The sequence below is a fragment of the Mesoplodon mirus genome, assembly GCF_964341445.2.
Source record: "Mesoplodon mirus genome assembly, chromosome: 3".
NCBI lineage: Eukaryota > Metazoa > Chordata > Mammalia > Artiodactyla > Ziphiidae > Mesoplodon > Mesoplodon mirus.
Window position 1 is genome coordinate 124,929,966 of NC_138978.1, and position 22,750 is coordinate 124,952,715.

At 39.2% G+C, this 22,750-nt stretch overlaps 1 protein-coding gene across 4 annotated transcripts in view; it reads left to right on the forward strand.

Annotated features, from left to right (window-relative positions):
• Window positions 1-22,750, forward strand: part of ATF6 (activating transcription factor 6) — a 212,420-nt gene that overhangs the window by 184,194 nt on the left and 5,476 nt on the right. The window lies entirely within an intron of this gene.

The window sequence follows — 22,750 nt, forward strand, 5'->3', positions numbered from 1 at the left end:
ACTGCCTCTATATAGTATTTTGTGTGAACAGTTAGATTCCTCCCCCATCTCCTTTTCTACCAAATGTTAATGATTCTCACAGTACTTGAGATTTCCCTGTGAATCTAAGGGAATACAAGAGCATAAGGATTTTCAGGGAAATGGTCAGATTTCTCCAATGGAAAAAGTACACCAAAGTTTTTAATTCATTAGTTCCAAATATATAAGGTAGATTTTAAAAGTTTGTAGACAAAAGTTGTCAGACTATCAAAAAAGTTTTTTTTTAATTGTAGGCACTGAGTTACAAATAAGAAAGAGTCCCATAAATTACCCCTATTTCCATTTGTAGTGTAGCAATAGCATCCGTACTATTAATGTGAGGTTTGTTTTTCACCTTATTTCACTAGCAGCTGCTTCTCGGTCTCATCTGTTGACTCTTTCTTTCTCTTCTCCCAAACCCTAAATGTTGAAACATCTCAGGGCTTAGAGTTTCGCCCTGGTCTTTCACCTAGGTGATCTCATTTAATCCCATGGTATCTAAATTACAGTGTAGATTAAGCTGTTGTAACAAAGAGACCCCAGAATGCAGGTGCTTAAACAAGGTGAAAGTCTGTTTTCCTTTCCTATAAAAGAGGGTAGATGATCCCACTGATATGATAGCTTGTTAGTGCTGGAGACCCAGACTCTTTTCTTGCCTGTTGCTCTGCCGTTTTCAACATGCTGCCTCCATTTCCTGGTCCCAGATGGCTGCTCCAGCCTCTACATCATGTCTGTGTTCTAGCCAGCAGGAAGAAGAAAATAGGAAGTGAAGGACACAGCCCCACCCTTGAGGACACAGGAATTAAACATTTCTTCTGTTTTCATCCCACTGGCCAGAACTGAGTCACATGACAACAACTTGCTGAAGGTCCTCTAGGGAATGTAGTCTTTAGTCAGATAGCCGTGGACTCCAACTAAAAATTGGCAATTCTTTTACTAGAGGAAAAAGATGATAATGGATTTTGGTGGACAGGGAGCAATTTCTACCACACATGGCTTTAAGTATTATCTATGTGCTGATGTCTCCCAGTTTTGTATCTCTAGCTTTGACCTATGCCCTGAGTTCCAGATTCTTTACCCAACTGCCTTTTCAACATCCCCAAACACCCACATGTCCAAAACCGAACTCTTTACTTTTCTTCCCAAACCCCTTTCTCATGTTATTTCTCCCAGCTGCTCATGTCAGAAATGTAGGACCACCTTGGTTCTTCTCTTTCTCTCTCACCCAACATCCAATCCATCTGAAGTTTTATTAACTTTACCTTCAAAATAACACTAAATCCTACAACTTCTCATCATCTCCACTTCATCACTCTGATCTGTCCCCCTTCAATCATCTCAGCAGGACAACTGTAATTCCTTCCTAACTAGTGGCGTCTCGTTCTACTCTTTCACACAGCTAGAGATACATGGTATTAGAAGAGTGAAGAGAAAATGCAAACAAGGAATGGAGACATTTCTAAAATATAGGGCATTTTAGTTAACCTAAAAGTTCTTTCTGAGCCCAAATTAAGTATATGTTGATAAAATTTGAATGCTACCTCTTCTTGAAAGGTCTCATAGTCTTGCTGTCATGGAAAAAAATACTCAGACTTTGGAATCAGACCTGAGTTCAAATGTGATTCTTCTACTTCACTAGCTGTGTGCTTTGAGGCAATTTATATAAATCTCTCAGACTCAGATTTCCCATGTGTCAATATTGAGGATCCAATAGGTACCTCCCAGGGCTGTCATGAGGATTAAAAGAAACAGTGTATGCCAGGTGCCTTGGTACAGTTCCCATCCTGTTTCCATATCCTTTCCCACTTCCCTGTGCTCTAAACTGCTTTGCTCCTCCCTAATAACGCCATTTACTGCCATTGTTTGGTTCAATTGTGTTAATTCTAGAGCAACCATAGCCATAGAAGTATCTTGATATGTTTGTGTGTTCTTTAATAGTGTAACCAAAGTTAGTTTAGTTAAATAGGGAACAATACAGGAATTGGAAGCAATGTAGGAAATGTAGCAAATTCTTCACTATTCCCTCGATAATTCCTTATTTTTCCAAATCCATTCTGAGTAGTCTATTTTGAATGTTTAAAAAAAATAAAAATTCTGCTTAAGGGGAAACAATTTTGCAGTAGTTTTTGCCACTTTATTACAAAAAAAGAAGGGAAGACTTTTTCACTGTGGGTCTAAGAGCCATATTGGACTTTTTTGAGACTCCTCTTACATTGGGCTCATGTATCTTTATTAGAGACAAAGGAGACCTAATAAGGACAGAGTGTGACTTGTGCATCAAGTGGGATATGCTCTGGAATGTTAGGCATACATTAAAAATCTTTTTTCCATACTTTTATCTTCACTGGCAGATATAAAGCAAAACTAATGGACTTCTTCACTCCAGAGGAAAAAAGTCAATATGTATAAAATTTAAGATTGAATCATCCCTTTGTTCTTGTCTCCATCCTTCACCAGCTCTATCTTCTTCACTACCACTAGTGACTTATTTAAATAAAACACATACCCGATCCTGTTTCTCACTTCTTTAAAACTCTTCAGTGGCGCCCCATTGCCACTGGGGTAAATTCCAAGGTCTGTGTGGACCACCCAGACTCACCTCTCCAGACTCACATCCCGACTTTCCACCTCACAGTGTAACTTCAACAACACCTTGCACAGAATGTTGCCTCATGACTTCATGTATTGACTAATGCTTATCCCTCTCTAGAATTTCCCCTACCTCTAACTAGGCTGAAGAATCTTTCAGGTTCAACTCAAGTGGCACCTCCTTCAGAAAGCCGTCCTTTGCCCCCTCCTCACCTCCCAGGCCAGGGAAGACACCCCTTCTCTTTGTTCTCTTTATACCATATGCATACCCGTATAGCATTTATGCTGTGTGATATCTGTTTATATAGCTGCCTCCCTTACTTCATGGTAAACGCCTTGATCTGGGGCCAGGTCTTACTCATCTCTCTTTCTCCAGTACACAGCACAGTGCCCAACACATAACAGCTGCTAAGTAAATATTTATGTAGTTGAATCATATTGATCATATGAACAAACTCCCACTGAGAGAACATCTGCCTTGCCTTGTATATCTGAGAAAAGCCCTTGTTTATTACACTCTATTAATTGAGAGCTGCTATGCTATATATTAAATTGGATACTTTAGTCCCTGCTTAAAAAATAAAGGTTAAATTGAGCATATTCGTAGCTCTGTTCAGATTACATAGTGCCTACTAGTGCAAAAACATAGGTAGTGACTACACTTTACAGTTGTTTGGGACGTGTGATGCCCAGCTGCAGTCTAGCGTAGCTTTCTATGTTTGGTGGTATTTTGATGAGATGAGCTAATAGTGTAAAGGTAGCAAGTCGCTGCTGGTCTGTGGAGGAGATTGGGTAGCAGGCCTTCTCTGCTTTAAAGTCTTGCTTTTTAAAAAAATCCCAAGAAATATAGGTTCTTTCAAGAGAGTTTATGGCCTGCATTTCCTAAGTCATAAACCAGCATAGTATTCAGCCTTCAGCCTGGCTCCCGTAGAGATTAACTGTGACCTATATAAACAATGTGGTCGTTCCAGTTGTTTTACCCAGGAAGGGCCCCAAGATTTTCATTGAAGAAACCCAGAAAGATGTCACGGATCCTGGTGAGAAGTACCAAGTTACCAAAAGCAGGTTGGGATAACTCATCTTGAAAAAGAGATAGGAAACTTGCCAAATTTTCTAGTGCTTTCTTAGCACTAAAAGAAGACTTAAAGAAGGTTTTAACACTTGCCAAAAATTTCCCTTGTGGAACCATTTCTACTGTGTGATAGAGATCTGCGGTTGCAAACCTGTCTCCTTTTTCTTTTCCTTTTTCCTTTTTTTAAAATACTAAGTCGTAGAACTTGAAAGGCTCTGGATAGTGTTTTTAAGATAAACAGATAAATCCCACATTGTTTCTAATGCAGCACCTTCCTCTGGATTCTTTCACTGTCTCCATAATGTAAGTCTTAGTCACACTTGTATTAACGATAGGTACACTCTGCAGTATCTCCTTTCATACAGCGGTGTCACAAGTATTAACTCCTTAACCCTGAGACCACCACAGGAAAACGGTAGTCACTGTAATCTCCATCCATTGGAGAGATGGAGAAAATGAATTAACTATGGAGAATGCAGTTGACTTCCTCACCACAAGACCATGAGGCAGTGGAAGGTCACGGCTAGACCCTGGGATCACTGATTCCCTGGCCTCTTCCCTGTGCTCTGATGCCTTTCCGTTCTGCTACTTAGAGAGGTGTACATTGCATGCTGTGTTAGGTACTTGAATTAATGTGTTTAACTCTCACAACCACCCTACAGGTTAGGTATTCCCATCCCTATTACAGATGAAGTTACAAAAACTTGCTAGCTACTAATTAGAAAAGCTGGCCTTCACACCCAGGTCTGTGATTCCAAAGTCTGACCTCTCTCCATTGTGCCACATTGACTCCACACAATGACAGTAAGTCACATTTTATTATATATCACTTTATAGCCTGAAAGTCCCCCACAAAGATTATCACATTTAATTCTTAAGATCTTTGAAAATATGAATGGTTGTTATACCCTTTGCAATAAATAAGACACTAGTCAAAATGATCTTATTAAAACCTAAGTCAGTGATACTCCTGCTCAAACTCTCAGTTGTGTCTCATCTAATTAGAGTAAAGGCCCAAATCTGTGTGACCCGTAAGGAGTCTGGTCCCCTAGTCCCTCTCTGGCTTCATGCCTCCTTCTTTCTCTGCCCCAGTCACACTGGCCTCCTTGCTGTTCCTCAGATACTCAGGGCCTTTATATTGGCTGTTCCTCAGTCTGAAATGCCCTTTCCCCAGATACCTGCATGACTAGCTGCCTTAGCACTGTCAGGTCTTGACGAAAAAGTCACCTTTTCACCAAAAATCATCTTCCAGGTCAGGCCTTCCCAGACTACTCTTTGTAAAATTCTAGTCTAGCCCCCAGCTCTTCATATGCCCCTTCCATGCTTTAGTTTTGTCCTTAATGTTCATCATTTTCAAACATACTATGTATTTACTTCTCTTGTTTATCGTTGACCTCCTCCTGCCCACTAGGGTGGACATGCTGTGAGAAAATGCTGTGAAGAAATGGTTTTGTCTGTTTTGTTCACTTCTCAACTCCAGCACCTAGAACAGGCTTGGCACATAGTAAGCACTCTGAAAATATTCAGTGAATGAAAAAGAAATTAGAAAGTGGAAGATCAGAAAGGTAAAGTGATTTTCCCCAGAAAATGCTGTGGCCCAGAGTGTCAGAGTTTAAGCTGACCCTGGTCTTCTGATCCACATTCCATGCTTTTTCAGTTTGGAGCTGAGCTGGGCCAAAATCCAAAAGAGGTTATAAATGATTTTATAACATAAAATCCAGTTCATTAGGAATACTTTCAATGTAATTTGTACTTTTAAAACAATTGTTTCATTAATTACTATATCATAGCGGACATAGACCAGTCCTTTCTTTGGACTGTCTCCACACAGCAGGAATAATGAGAATAGGTATAGAACTTCACATAGACCTAGTATTTTCACCTCACTGTGTTACGTTATAGGATTGGCAAGCATGCCGGTCTCTCATGCAGCCTCTGCTGCAGGGCGACTCTACCAGTGCTTCCTCAGAGTCATCAAAGGAGCAAACAAACCAGAAGGCAAGGCCACTTAAGGCTGGGGAACTAAATCAGGAATAGTACAGTGACACACAGGTTAGGAAAGGAAGTAAGTCTACAACATGGTCCCACACTGTTGCCATTCTGAGTTAAGGACATGCACCAGGCTGTCAGACCTAAAAAAGAAATGCACTGGTAAGTCAGGTTGGTGGTTGTCCAACTCTGTACAACAGTTTTGGCAAAGAAGGTTAAATGCAGTGTTTTGCAATGTATCTCAGCCCTGTTCATTTCTTTGGTAAAATTCTCTCTATAGAGAGAGTACATTTATCTGGAGGTGGTGTGCATATCCTTATGAGCTGAAGGCAGCATTCCAAGCTCCTTCACAAATATTAATTATGAAATGCACAACTTGAGTAAGGTTTGTGATTCCCACTCCTATTATACTGCTTGCACAATGATTTATGACTAACCTGCCATGAACCATGACAAGATAGAAAAAATTTGAGAAAGTAAGAATGGCAAGTTAATTACTGAATGTGGGATTTGATCAGTAATCAAATCAAAACTGTTATTTGAAAGTAAAACATCAGCATCCTCAGTCACCTTTCTCTTACTCAATTTCCCTTTGCTCCAGAAGGAATTAATCTCTTCTTTCTCCTTATCCCTGAGCACTTTTATAGCTGCACTTAGTTAAAGGCAACTCTATTAATTTCTTTGCTTGAACTGGTTTCCTTAATTTATTATAACCATTACTCTTGTCGCTGTACCAGCTAGTGTTTGGATTTCACAAATAAGTCTTGCAGTTTCCAAAACACCAACCCATCACTACTGTATTTATTCTTAAATGACTTTTCACTGGGAGAAAGTATAATTATCTGTCACAACAGAACTACAAATAGGATCCTAATAAGTTTACCATTTGTTAGTTTCTGTTGCATATAGGCAAATTGTTATATTTTTCTGTAATTTTTTAATATCTTCCTTCTGAACTAATTATTAGTGTTTTCTTTATGTATTTTGTCTGCCAACTTGATTGTAAACTACTTACAGATAGAAACTGTGTTATGTAATCATTTGGAGCAGAACACATGCTAATTCTATGAATGATCACAGCTAATCAGGAATTTGGTTAGACATTTCAGCTGAAAGCAGTCCCTGCCTGATACCACTCTGGGTCCACCGAACCCACAGCCAGTAGCTTTTATGAGCACATTTTCTGTGTCTCCTACCCAAGTGTTTACATAAGACAGCACAGGATTCTTGACTGCAAACCTTTAGAGTCTTTAACAGACAGGAGTGTGAGGAGGGCCCTTTATCCCTGATGTTAACACTCCTGTGGGAACAACTACAGATCCTTTAAGAAGATTATGCTTTGGCTGTAGCAGTGACACCTATTAGGAATTGTTCCATGAGAGAGCATGAGAAATTCTCTGGAGTTCAAAAAATCAAAATGACATCCTTGATAAAAAATCTCTTCATAGTTTGAGTATCATAGTTGACACCAGGAATCTCTGGGAATTTGGTCTTGAAGCTATTCTCAGAGCATGTGTTGCATACATTCCACACAGGCCTTGGGGGATAGAGCAGGCTTAGTTTTTGGTTTTCAGCAGAGTTTGTCATCTTCACAGCTGCGTAGAACACTGGAATGTGACATTTACTCAAGTATACCCATTTTTCATTCAGTATCATTTTCGATGTAGCAGGTCTTATCTTAAAAAAACAAACAACCTCTTTGCTTTTGTGAGTTTAGTTTGTAAAAAAAAAATGAGAGCAAGGGACTTCTCTCCATTGGACTTCATCCCTGGGTATCATCCTTCACTCCCTGTTCTCACTCTTTCCTCAGCAAGTCACATGACATTTATTGATCAGAGCATTTTATGGTTAATTCACTTTGAAATTTTCCAAAATGACATTTGGCTTCTTGCCAAAGACCTGTATGGTACCAGGATTTACTCAGTAGTTTTGTAAATACAACTGCTTCCTTCTTCTGGAAGAAATAGAAATAGGACGGAGAGAAAATGGCTTCCTTGCCAAAAAAGAGAAATAGCTTTTATGGCTCAGAGAATAACAGTACAATCATAGCAAGAGATGGTTTGTCTGTATCCCACTTTATAATAATTCAAAACTCAAGATAAATTCTTGGAAAAGAGGTATTTGTTGTAGGAGTCATAAGTGGTAGTATTTGTAGACTTATGTGGTAACGTATCAGAATTCACAGGATGGAAAAGTTACTTGATGCATGGAATAGTATATTCCAAATTATTTTATGTTATAGAAATCAAAAATATTCTATAGTCCCTAAGCCGCTTCTTTTGAGAATCTGAGAGAAGAGGAAAAGCCAGTCCATTTCTAATTTTTTTGGAGGGGGGGCGATGGGGATAGGATATCAGTTCACAGCAGAGCCTTAATTGTACTTGGCAGTGACCTCTATCAGCTGTTCAATTATGTGTCTTCTAGTTTGTTTCCTCTAAGTAAATACAGAGATGTTTCCTCAATTGTTAGACAACTTTTCCAGATTGGTTTCCAATAGTAGCAAAAGGAAAAATCTTTTCCAGTAATTTTCTGATTACTTCATCTGCAAGAGTAAAGTGAACGCTGAAAATGCCACAGTGAGCTTCAGTCATTTATGGGAATGTCTAAAAAGGCATCAGTCATCAGTTATTTCTTTTCCAGATATCTACGAGTGATATCTGCATTCGTTTCTTAACTAAGACTTTTTTTTTAAATCCTATTTGTTATCAAAGACCTCTGTGTCTAAAAGATAAACTTAAATTTTTTTAAGTTCTGAAAAAGTAAAATCTTAGATGACTCAATACTTGCTTAAATTTCAACTAAGGATGAGATTGAATTAGCAATCTCAGAATCTCAACATATATTTGGCCTTACCTATTGTTAATGAAACTTGGCTGCAGGCAGGACTGCATGTTACAAAGCTTGAACAGAGCAATAGAACTATTTATAAATGCAGACACCTTTACGAAGACCTATTCCCTGGGTTTCACTTACGTAAGCCTACAAAACTATCAGTTGTAAGTAACTGAGGGGAGTAAACACATGAAAGTTCTCAAATGTCCAGGTTTTTCTGAACATTATGTGACTGAAAAGCAGCCAGGTTTACTGCAGACTGAGAACTGCAGACATTTCAGTGGAGAAAATGAGACACAGAATGGCAAATAATGTTGTGGACATTGACCTGTGAGCCTGGTCTCCACTTCCCTTTTACCTCCACTCCTGCCTCTTTTTCTGAGGGGGAAGGAATTCTCTAGTTAAAAACTGAATCCATAGGACAGCCTGTCTCTCCTGAGGGAGCTGCCTTACTCTAATTCTTGTTTAGCTCAGTTCTCTGAGTGTGGCGGAGGGGAATACTAACAACACCCTCTTTAAGTCAGCGTCCTGTGGGGCCACTTCCACACAGCCGAGGCCTCATTCATTCATTTATTAAAAAATGTTTATTGAGTGCCTTCTGTGTGCCAGACACTGGGGATTCAGCAGTGAAGAAACAGATAAAAATGCCTTGTTCTCAGGGAGCTGACATTCTAATGTGGCTCCTCCTAGGAGGTGTCCAAGTTGAATGGAGCTTCAGGAGTGGGTGTGTCTGAGAAGCCTCAGGAGTTTACAGAGCCCCCTAACCTGTTTCTGTGCCCTCCAGCAGGTTGTATATCTGAGCTAATGTGGAAGGGGAGAGACATTTCCTCCTATTAAGAAAAAATGCAGAACGGCTGCCTTCAGTGTAATACAAACTGCCTTCTGGCCATATATAAATGATTCACTTTATTGGTTTTTAGTCTGCAATTGCAATACCACGTCAGGTCTCATTCATCTTAACCTGTTGACAGTTGTTTCTAGCATGTGAGTGAGTTTTTCTGAATGTAGTTGGTATTGTGTGACTATCATTTCCAAAATATTTTAAGGTTCCATTTTATGAATAAAAAGTATGCTAGACTTTTTAATAGGCTGAGAGTAATATGACAGTATCAGGCCTCAGGTTCCTTCATCTTCTAAAATTCTGATTCAGTGATTCCTTTTAGAAGCTGAGCCTGCCCAACACAATGGCAGAAATATTGCAGAGAAAGACGTTTTAATGCTCTGAGAAGAATGTATAATTCCCATATATTAACTTTAAATGCAATTACAGAGCCACTATTTTTCAGAAGAAAGTGCTCTTTAACCCAATGTTAGTACTTGCAGAGGTTTGCTCCTTAATCTGCCTGTGGGCTAGTTATTCCACGTGTTCTGGTTTTATAGGGAAGTGCTTCTGAACGTTGGTTCAGTTCTTATGGTTCTCAAATTTCAGATTGTGACACCATTAAACAGTTTTCTAGTACTTGATGCCAGTGATTTAATTATTAGAAGCAATAAAGTTATTGGCCATCCCTATAGTTGGGCCCAGGCCCTAGACTAAAACTCCAAACTGTGTCTTAGGGCAGCAAATCAGGTCCTAGGTCAAGTTCACTCAGCTTTCAGAATGAATTTTAACCCCAACCCAGTCTTCTTATGGGTCCCTTTGTTGCCACTCATACCTGAAGTTCACTTGTTTTCCGTTTTTGAGGCACTAATTGAAATTACATAATCAGATTTCAATTTGGTAGTTTAGAAATTCAGTTTGAAGAAATGACTAATAATGTCATCATGTCCATTTTAATGATCTTTCAGGGGCTGATGGAGATCAGTGAACTATAACTGTTTTCTATGATCTGATGAAAAAAACTCTCACATATGTGGGCAGCATTTTCAGGAAAAGAGTAGGCAAGTCCAGGGTGTAAAGCAAAACTGATACCATTAGTCTTTGAACAATTATGGAATTAGCCAGATTTCCTGAAATCATCCTAGGAAACTATCAAAAGCCCTAGGGGAGCTGAACTTGAGAAAAAGTAGGAACTTGACCCTTTATAGCTTAGACCTCTGTAGCATAAGCCCCTAAATTTCCCAGGGGATAAATTTCATCTGGTCATCTCTAAAAGAGTCACTGTTTTTTGTGTTTTTTTTTTTAGTTTCTGCTTTATAACAAAGTAAACCAGTTATACATATACATCTGTTCCCATATCCCTTCCTTCTTGCGTCTCCCTCCCTCCCACCCAAGAGTCACTGTTGATGGTTACGAATTCAAAATATAAACTTGGGGTTGAAGAGAAGTGGCTTTGGCTGTGTTTCAGAGGTCTTAATAGGATTATTTTTTTGTTTGAGGATGTTAGAAATTCTTCGTTGCTACCACCATTTCTGAACTATTCTAGGATGGCACTTTCTCAAGTTGGGTCAAAGAATGGTGGAACTTTCATAAAGCAAAGAATTACCTGATGACGTGACTAGCAAGCATGAAGGACAGCCTTATTAACCATGTTCTGTATTTTTCATTGTCTGCTGAGAAGGGACTTTGCTAACTCTGGGTATGCAGTGTTGAATGAAACAGACATACTCTGACTTTATGGAGTTGATGGTCTAGTGGGGAGGCATATATTAGTAAACAAGCCAGTGTTTAATTATACATTGTAATAAGTGCTATGAAGGAAAAGAACTGACATGATTTGGGGATGCTACTTGAGTTTTGGTAGTAAGAAAAGGCCTTTCTGAGGAAATGCACTTGTTTGATGTTTTACCAATATTTTAAATGTAATTCTGCTGCTTTTGCAACACTCCTGTAAGCTGCATAAGGGAAGAAACCTCATTTTCTTCTGTAATTCCTTACAGTTTAAGGCACTCAGTAAATGTTGGTTGACAATTTTGTGACCCATCATATGGTATCCATTTTTCTTTAGAAAACTCACCCTCTGTTTAATTTGGATACAGAAAATGGGATCTAAATGCTTATAAGAGTCTGTAACCATGCCCAGCACAGTCAGTGCGCAAACACTTGTTGAATGAATGAATGAAGGTTACAAACTGAGTTTGGTTTCCCAGTTAAAAGTAATCAGTGATCTGATGAAACCACAGACCTACCCTTTTCCTTCATGCCCATCCTTTTTTTTAAAAAAAAAAAATTTCATTGGAGTATAGTTGATTTACAGTGTTGTGTGAGTTTCAGGCATACAGTAAAGTGAATCAGTTATACATATACCCACTCTTTTTCAGATTCTTTTCCCATATAGGTCACTACAGAGTATTGAGTAGAGTTCCCTGTGCTATACAGTAGGTCCTTATTAGTTATCTATTTTATATATAGTAGTGTAGATGTCAGTCCCAATCTCCCAATTTATTCCCCCCACCTCCCCGCTTTCCCCCTTGGTACATAAGTTTGTTTTCTACATCTGTGACTCTATTTTTGTTTTGTAAATAAGTCCATTCATACCCGTTTTTTAGATTTCACATGTAAGCAATATCATATGATATTTGTCTTTCTCTGTCTGACTTACTTCACTCAGTATGACAATCTTTAGGTCCATCCATGTTGCTGCAAATGGCATTACTTCACTCTTTTGTATGACTGAGTAATGTTCCATTGTATATATGTACCACATCTTCATTTTTATTTTATTGTTTTTTACATCTTTACTGGAGTATAATTGCTTTACAATGTTGTGTTGGTTTCTGCTGTATAACAAAGTGAATCAGCTATATGTATACATATATCCCCATATCCCCTCCCTCTTGAGCCTCCCTCCCACCTTCCCTATCCCATCCCTCTAGGTGGTCACAAAGCACCCGAGCAGATCTCCCTGTGCTATGCGGCTGCTTCCCACTAGCTATCGGTTTTACATCTGGTAGTGTATATATGTCCATGCCACTCTCTCACTTCGTCCCAGCTTCCCCTCCCCCACCCCCCGTGTCCTCAATTCCATTCTCTACATCTGCATCTTTATTCCTGTCCTGCCCCTAGGTTCATCAGAACCATTTTTTAAAAAAATTCCATATATATATGTTAGCATATGGTATTTGTTTTTCTCTTTCTGGCTCACTTCACTCTGTATGACAGTCTCTAAGTCCACCCACCTCACTACAAATAACTCAATTTCGTTTCTTTTTATGGCTAATATTCCATTGTCTATATGTGCCACATCTTCTTTATCCATTCCTCTGTCAATGGACATTTAGGTTGCTGCTATGTCCTGGCTATTGTAAATAATGCTGCGATGAACATTGGGGTGCATGTATCATTTCAAATTATGGTTTTCTCTGGATATATACCCAGGAGTGGGATTGCAGGATCAGGTAGCTCTATTTTTAGTTTTTTAAGGAACCTCCATACAGTTCTCCATGGTGGCTGTACCAATTTACATTCCCACCAACAGTGTAGGAGAGTTCCCTTTTCCCCCCACCCTCTCCAGCACTTACTGTTTGTAGATTTTTTGAGGATGGCCATTCTGACCAGTGAGAGGTGATACCTCACTGGAGTTTTAATTTGCATTTCGCTAATAATTAGTGATGTTGGGCATCTTTTCACGTGCTTTTTGGCCATCTGTATTTCTTCTTTGGAGAAATGTCTATTTAGATCTTCCACCCATTTTTTGATTGGGTTGTTCATTTTTTGTTTTTTTGATATTGGGCTGCATTTGCTGTTTGTATATTTTGGAGATTAATCCCTTGTTGGTCGCTTTGTTTGCAGATATTTTCTCCCATTCTGTGGGTTCATGCCCATCCTTCTTAACACACATGTTCCCATCGTTCTTTCCCCAAGAGTACCATTTGGTTTCAGGACTCCATCTGTCTTGTCTGCAGATAACTCCACAATTACAGTCCTAGTTCTGTTTTCTCCTGCCAGTCAGTCTTCTAGCCCTGTTTTTTCCTACCAATCTGTCCTTACCCCTATTTCCTACTGCTTGCCTGTCCTCTGCACTAAAATGTCCCGGAATCTCAGACATGTGTGCACTCAGGTCCTCCCTCGACAGCTGCATGGCTCACTCCTCACTTCTTCTGTTTTGTTCACTACTGTATCCTCAGTGCCTGGCACATGGTAGGAATTCAGTAAATATTTGTTGAATTAATAAATATATATAGTGTTCAGGCATTATATATTATTATGCTTATATTGCATTAGAAGACACAGTGAGCACGTCAGGTGCTTGAACCAATATGTACTACCACTGCGAATGCAACAGCTACAGATGAAAACTGATACTAGAGTTTCCTGATAGTGACCCAGATACCAAGATTGTATTTGCCACTGGTGATGTGATTTTCTGAAATGATGAATAATTCTTGGTTAAGTTCAGAAAAAAAGCAATATTCCCAGCATAGTGGAGTGGTTATGAGAATGTATTCTAAAGACACACTGCCTAGGTTTGAACTTCCTGCTCTGCCATTTGTCAGCTGAGTGGCTAATCACATGATGTTTCTATGTTCCAGTTTTCTCATCTATAAAATGGGGAATAATAATAATAATACCTGAATTAGGAGGTTGTTTTGAGAATTAGATGAACAGTGTCTGGCATACAGAAGCACGAGGTGTTATTAAATAAATAAATTATTACTCAGTTTATTCCTGGAAATTTAGTGTATATAAAACCCATGTAAAAGCGCCCCATATTTTAATGTAAAACGGTGAGTTTATTACTATAGTAATAATCAGGGTTTTTTTTTTTAGCCTATGTGAATATTGTATGAGATACAGGACAGTTTTGCATGGGACTATCCCTATGCATTACAGACTGTTCAGCTTCCCGGCCCCTGCCCATTAAATTTTAGTAGTTCCCTTCAATCATCATGACCACCACAAGTGCTCCTTAAGGGTTGGTGGGTTTTGTATACATTGTTCTAGGCCCATACACTTCTTTAATGAAATTATTATAGATCTTCTAACTAGATAAGCTCTTTCTCATCTGCCTCCCCATTGTTCAGGAATATAACACCTGTGTAATATTTAACAAATTCTACTAATACCTATCCTTCTCACACTGTTCTGAAACATTGAAGAGAGAACACATCCAAATTCATTCTATGAGACCACCATTACCCTGATACCAAAACCAGACAAAGACCCTACAAAAAAAGAAAATTACAGGTCAACATCTCTGATGACTATAGATGCAAAAATCCACAACAAAATATTAGCAAGCCAAATTCAACAATATATAAAAAGGATCCTACATCATAATCAAGTGGGATTTATTCCAGGGATGCAAGGATGGCTCAATATCTGCAAATCAATCAATGTGATACATCACATTAACAAAAGGAAGGATAAAAATCACATGATTATCTCAGTAGACACAGAAAAAGCACTTGACAAAATCTAACATCCATTCATGATAGAAAATCTTATCAAAGTGGGTATAGTGCGAACATATCTAAACATAATAAAGGCCATTTATGACAAACCCACAGTTAATATCATACTCAACAATGAAAAGCTAAAATCTTTTCCTATAACATCAGGAATAAGATAAGGATGCCCACTCTTACCACTTCTATTTAACATGGTATTGGAAGTTCTAGCCACAGCAATCAGACAAGAAATAAAAGGTATCCAAATTGGAAGGGAAGAAGTAAAACTGTCACTGCAGATGACATGACTCTATATAGAAAACCCTAAAGAGTCCACAAAAAAAACTATTAGAACTAATAAATGAATTCTTCAAGGTTGCAGGATGCAAGATTAATATACAGAAATATGTTGCTTTCCTATATACTAATAATGAACTATCGGAAGGAGAATTCAAGAAAACAGTCAATTACATCAAAAAGAATAAAATACCTAGGAACAAATTTAACCAAGGAGTTGAAAGATCTGTACTCTGAAAACTGTTAAGTCATTGATGAAGGAAATTGAAGACAACACAAATAAATGTAAAGGTATCCTGTGCTCATGGATTGGAAGAATTAATCTTGTTAAAGTTACAGTACTACCCAAAGCAATCTACAGATTTAATGCAATCCCTATCAATATACGCATGACATTTTTCACAGAACTAGAACAAACAATTCTAAAAAATGTATATGGAACCACAAAAGACCTCGAATAGCCAAAGCAATCTTGAGAAGAAAGAACAAAGCTGGAGGTATCACACTCCCTGACTTGAGACTACACTACAAAGCTACAGTCATCAAAATAGTATGGTACTGTATACAGATACATAGATCAGTGGAATAGAATAGACAGCCTAGAAACAAACCCACACATGGTCAATTAATCTATGACAAAGGAGGTCAATTAATCTATGACAAAGAATATACAGTGGAGAAAAGACAGTCTCTTCAATAAGTGGTACTGAGAAAACTGGACAGCTACATATAAAAGAATGAAAGTAGAACATCCTCTAGCAGCGTATATAAAAATAAACTCAAAATGGATTAAAGACCTAAGTGTAAGACCAGAAACCATAAAACTCCTAGAAGAAAACATAGACAAAACACTCTTTGACAAAAATTGTAGCACTGTTTTTTAGGATCTGTCTCATAAAGCAGAGGAAATAAAAATAAAGTAAATAAATGGGACCTAATTAAACTTAAGTTTTTATACAACAAAGGAAACCATTGACAAAACGAGAAGATGCTGTTTTCGGAGAAAATGGGAGAATGGGAGAAAATATTTGCAATGATGTGACCAGTAAGGGGTTAATATCCAATATATATATATATAAACAGCTCATACAACTCAACTTTGAAAAAACAAACAACCCAATTAAAAAATAGGCAGAAGGGGGCTTCCCTGGTGGCGCAGTGGTTAAGAATCTGCCTGCCAATGCAGGGGACACGAGTTTGAGCCCTGGTCTGGGAAGATCCCAGATGCCGCAGAGCAACTAAGCCTGTTAGCCACAACTACTGAGCCTGCGCGTCTGGAGCCTGTGCTCTGCAACGGGAGAGACCGCGACAGTGAGAGGCCCGCGCACCGCGATGAAGAGTGGCCCCCTCTCGCCACAACTGGAGAAAGCCCTTGCACAGAAACGAAGACCCAACACAGCCAAAAATAAATATAAGTAAATAAATAAATTTATTTTTTTTTAAAATGGGCAGAAGACCTGAATAGACTTTTTTCCAAAAACACATACAGATGACCAACAGGCATATGAAAAGATGCCCAACATCACTCATTATTAGAGAAATGCAAATCAAAACACAATGAGGTTATCACCTCACATCCATCAGAATGGCTATCATCAAAAAGACCACAGGGCTTCCTTCCCTGGTGGTGCAGTGGTTGAGTCCGCCTGACGATGCAGGGGACACAGGTTCATGCCCTGGTCCAGGAAGATCCCACATGCCGTGGAGCGGCTGGGCCCATGAGCCATGGCCGCTGAGCCTGCACGTCTGGAGCCTGTGCTCTGCAACGGGAGAGGCCACAACAGTGAGAGGCCCGCGTACTACCAAAAAAAAGAAAAAAAAAAAAAGACCACAAATAACAAATGTTGGAGAGGATGTGGAGAAAAGGGAACGCTTGTACACTGTTGGTGGAAATGTAAATTGGTGCAGCCACTATGGAAAACAGTATGGAGGTTCCTCAAGAAAATAAAAATAAAACTACCATATGATCCAGCAATTCCCCTCCTGGGTATATATCTGAAAAAAACAAAACACTATTTCAAAAAGACACATGCACCTCAATGTTCATGACAGCGTTATTTACAATAGCCAAGATATGGAAGTAACTTAAGTGTCTATCAACATATGAATGGATAAAGAAGATATGGTATATATCTGCAATGGAATACTACTCAACCATAAAAAAGAAGGAAATTCTGCCATTTGCAACAACATGGATGGACCTGGAGAGTATTATACTGAGTGAAATAAGTCAGACAGAGAAAGACAAATACTGTATGTTATCACTTACATGTGGAATCTAAAAAATAAAATGACTGAATATAAGAAAACAGAAACAGATTCACAGATACAGAGAACAAACTAGTGGTTACCAGTGGGGAGAGGGAAGGGGGAGAGGCAAGATAAGGGTAGGGAATAAAGAAGTAGAAACTACTATGTATAAAATAAATAAACTACAGGCATACATTGTACAGCACAGGGACTATAGCCAATATTTTATAATAATTTTAAATGGAGTCAAATATATAGAAATACTGAATCATTATGTTGTACAACTGAAACTTATGTAATGTAGTAAATCAACTATACTTCAATAAAAAAATAAATACACATGTATTTTTAAAATATTTAACAAATTCTGATTTGTCTTGCACTTAAACAAATAATATCCCTCCCACCATCCCTCCCTGCCTTTGGACACTCACAGCCTGAAATCTCTCCTCTGTCCCGGAAACGGCAAAGGGCAGACATGGTGATTGCTAGGAGCTCTTTGCTTCTGCCAGTGTTCTCCCTTATATCTCCAGAAAGATTTTTCAAGTCAGACGCATATTTTGTGTTTCCATCTGCAATATGACTGGTACTTACTCACTCAGTCTTCTTCCCCACTGATGAGGCAGAGGTTCTATCTAGTTCTACCACTGATCCCCCACCCGCTACCTTCAGAAGTGCCCGACGTTTCTTAAAGGAGCCAAACCTTTTTTCTGTAAGCATTTTAACATATTCAGTGACATGGAACATTTATATATTGGTTATAAAGAAAAAGATCAATGCTAGAGTTTTCATGGAAGGTTTCTTAGAAGTGGGATTTGAAATGGGCCTTAAAGCGTTAATAGAAATTGACTGGATGGAAAATTTGGGTAGAGAAGAGCAGAAAGAGCTTTTTTATTTTTTTTTTCCAAGCAGAGGATAAAGTACTAGCAGAGATACAATGCATGGTGCTCTGGGATGGTCAAAACCAGGACTCCGGTTAAAAATTGGAGATAAGATTGGTTAGACATAGTGAAATCAGCTTTGGAAGTTTTTGAAAGCCACCGAAAAAATGTGTTTTACCCCTTATTGTTCATTGTATTCTCGCCTTCCTTTCCCTTTGTCTCCCTTGTCTCCTCCTTCTTACTCTTTTGAGTTCCTTTCCTGATTTTTCCACTTGTTTGTTTTGGGTGCAGGTATCTCTTGTGATCAGTGGAAGGGAGGATTTTTATTTACTTTCCATGTTCCCCCACGTACACACACATACCCCACACACTACAGGATTCAGGCACAGGTACTGACAGCCTGTCACTGCCTGTCACCAGCCTAGCTTACACAGAGCAAACTGCCTCTTGTTAGGATTGGTGTCTGATTCTGAACAGAAATCTTGTTTTATCATACATAGTCTTTGCAAAGCACTGGTGAAGTCTTGTCATTTTTTTAAATTAAACTTTCTGTGAAATTTGGGGGTATTTAAATTCTGTTTACGGTTAAGGTCCTGATGTGTGTGTTAGTCATCTCCCAGCTAACAGCCTCTTGGCAGGCCATTCTTAATTCAGTTATTGTGTGTTTACAGGCTGTTCAGAATTCCACATTGCCTAGAGTTTTTCCACCTCCAGTGTGCAGGCACTTTTTTTCTTGCTTTCCCAACTCTTCTGGGCATTCAGACTCACTTTCTGGCACTCATGTTTGAAGCCGGTCATCTCTTTTCCTTTTTATTTGCCTGATTAATTTTGAAGTATTCATATTTTATACCTTTTTCCTGACTCAGGTCAGTGTTTCTTCTCATTCCGTTTACTTCAGAAGTCCCAGAACATAAGATTATTTATATCGCTTGTGCAGCACCCAAATGTTTGCTAATAGAAGAGGGAAAGTGAACCTTTAACATTTGTGCTCCATACTGTAACTTTTGTTTCTGTTTTTCCCAAATAGTCACTTTTTCATTAAGTACACAAAAATCCTTCAGCAATCTTTTCACATAACTCAGCTCTAACAACTCCCTAGTTGTTTACTTTGTTCCCTCTTGTCGGCAAGCCCATGAGCTGTAATGTTTTCTGTTATTACTGGGGCACTGCCCATTCATAATGGAGGCCTGGCCCTTAATGAAAGTGTGCCATCCGTCCTCAGCCTCTAACATCCTGCCTGGGTTTTCCTTCAGAGGCTGTTCCTCTCCTCCCTAGCTGAGCCACCTGAGTCTTCAGGTTCTCATCTCTCCAGTTAGAACCTCCTCTGGTATATTTTATTCACACCGAGGCACAAATTATAGGCAACAGTTGAAAATGCCCTTTCCAAGGGTGGTCAATTATTAACTGTGCTCAAAGTCTGAAAGTAAAGGATAATGGGAGCCTCATCTGCCACTTGTGGGAGGAGTTTCGGAGCCTCTCTGCTGCTCCTGGAAGCAGATCGCGTGAACAGATGCCCGACAGTGCAGGACAGGGGCCTGTGAAGACCACGAGTTATCATAAGCTGTTTCCCTTCTGTCCTCCTTTAATTAAAATAATTAGAACCTCGTCAGTAATAGAGACCACCTCACTCACTATCCAAGGGAGTCAATACTGAAACACCCAAAGCACTTTTATAAGGTCCCACAGAGACTGAAGAAAAGAAATTGCTGTAGCCCCTTTAACTATTTTCCAGAGGTGTTGGGTAACTTGGGATTCCTAATGGCGTGTCACTTTTAAACCTAAATTTTCCAGCTTGTCATTCAGAAGGGGCTTCCTAAATTCGGTTTAAGGCGTTCATATCCTATCTGGTAGAATCTTCTTCTAGTAATGCTGACAGTTTCCTTGGCCTAGAAGTTCAGAAAGGAGTGAAGAACAGAATCCATTTTAAAGCCACCCAAACCGTACCTAGCATGAGCCTCCTGGTTGGGCTTAAGATAACAGTACCATTTCAGTCATGACTAGGGACTCCCAGGTTTTGGAATCAGGTCGCAGCCCTAGTTTTCCCCCAAGCATCTGAGCTCATATCACCAGGTTTTTCATCTCTTCCTAACATTTAAGATATTAAAGAACTCCAGTTATCAGTTTAAACCATAGCAGGCACATGGGCTCTAATAACTTCTGCAGGTGGTATGGGCTATATGACAGAACCTTAGTCTTGATCTTAAACTGTCATCTGGATTCTGAGTTAATCTAGGAAAGTAGTAAAAATTAGTAATGTATATTACATGTCTTTTATACATGTGTTTTTCATTATCTGGTCATCTGTGTCTCAATGTGTCCATGTGTGTGTGTATATGCACACAGTCTTTCAGTTTTTCTAAAACAGAGAGGGACCATGGTTCCAAAAGGAAATGACTAGTGTGGCACCTTGAAATCTGAACCCTGTCACATGTTCTGAATGTAATGACTCCAAATACATTAACAGGTTGTCTTTCTTCCATTGCCTACTTTTTGGAAAAGAAATCACTTTGATAGGAAACGTCGGCTAACTTACAACCAATCAGATTTAATTCTCTAAAGATAAGTAAATGATTTGATAGCCATTACAGAGTGGCAGGAGTTGTCATATTGGAGTTAAGTGTCCACAGCAATGGTCTTAAAGAATAGGTAGGGTTAGTTATTACACAGCAGCAACCAACTGCTCTTCATTGCTAGTAAGGCTGGGAAAGAAGGAAATTAGCTTCAACTGTAATTGAAGAGATTTATAAGACTTGTAATGGGAAATTCACCATCAATGGAGACTATTTTAGAAATTGAAACAGGCAATCAACCAATAGAAGTGGAATAATGATGTCTTCCATTGGCTTTAAAATGGGATATATGATCTGCTCAAGGCACTTAAAGTTGATAGATTATTAGATTTAATAGTTTTTAACTTTTAGGGGGTCATGGACCTCATTAAGAATCTGATGTACCCCCTCTCCAGAAAAATGCACATACAACTAAAACTTTGCATGCAATTTCAGGGAACTTATGGACTCCCTAAAGTCTGTGCGTTAGACCCTAATTTAAGACACCCCGGATTAGATGATCTCCTTAAGTCATTTCCTGCCTCGTTAAGTTACAAGCTCCATAGTTCAATTTTCCCAAACATAATGGAATCTGAGGATCAAATGTCAAACTTTGGATTTTCTTCCTCTGGATTTATAATACTTGGCACGCATGGTGTAGTAGTAAAAAAAAGAAAAAAAAAGATAATGGAATAGAAAGAATTCTACTTTTAAATTCAATTCTTTGCCCTAGAGAAGCCAAATGTTTAATTTTGAAATCACTGGTTGGCTGTATATCATCTTCATGAAAAGGCAGTGCAGGACTAGGCCTTCACCAGCATTCTTCCTGGTCCCACACCCAGCTCTGGATTCATGGTTGAAAATGCAAACTGAGGTGCCACGTTGACTCCCCAGCATTCTTCCAAGTTTACACATCTTCTAGCTGCATTGCTATGAATGTCCAGCTGGCCTTGAAAGATGTTATCTATTTATAATTCTTCCATCAGTCTTATGCCCAAGTTTCATTGACTACAAGTTGGAAAATGACAACCTAGAATTACAAATCGGGGAATAATTTGGCCTTCTCCCGAAAATAAAGAGCTTTTGTCCTCAGGAAGAATGGAGTGTAGTACATGTCTGTGTATATTAAACTCATGATAGCAAGTTACCCCATATGTGTTAAGCATGGCTTTATGTGGTTTTTCCCATTCCCTTATGCCAATAGCCTCTAGTTTACCTGGAAGTCCTTATAGCATTCCTGTTAGTCCCAAATTGGAAATGTATTGCTCTCTTTGTACCTGGAATCCAGAACTCTGAAATTAAGGACTGCCTTAATATGGAACAGAAGTGACAGTGGTCTCTGGGAAAGAGCATGATTATCAGATGTCTGCAACTTGTTGTCAGTCTTCACTGTATTTTATGTTCCTAAGCACAAATCTTTAAATTCATAGTTGGGAATGTCCTGATGAAATTAGAAATATTACTGATGAACAGGAACCAAGCAGTCTTGGCCAAGGTCTCCTTACCTTTCGCATGATATGGTGGTCCTTTTGACAGCTATTCCTTCCCAGTGTTGAAAGGGAAGGGGAGAACTTAAGTATTCTTCCCTCTATGCTCTCCCCTCCCGCAACTAAAATCTCCTGCTGGGGCTTCCCTGGTGGCGCAGTGGTTGAGAGTCCGCCTGCCAATGCAGGGGACACGGGTTTGTGCCCCAGTTCGGGAGGATCCCGCATGCCGCGGAGCGGCTGGGCCCGTGAGCCATGGCCGCTGAGCCTGCGCGTACGGAGCCTGTGCTCCGCAACGGGAGAGGCTACAGCGGTGAGAGGCCCGCGTACCACAAAAAAATAAAAAATAAAAAATAAATAAAATAAAATAAAATCTCCTGCTGTTCCAGTTGCTCCAGTCGTGGTGAAACACTGCACGGAAAGCATACAAGACATATAATGTCTGTGGACAGATAATCTGTGGTATTAACTCTGACAGTGGCTCCAGGCTTTATTGAGCCAATGAAGGTTGTTTGGGAA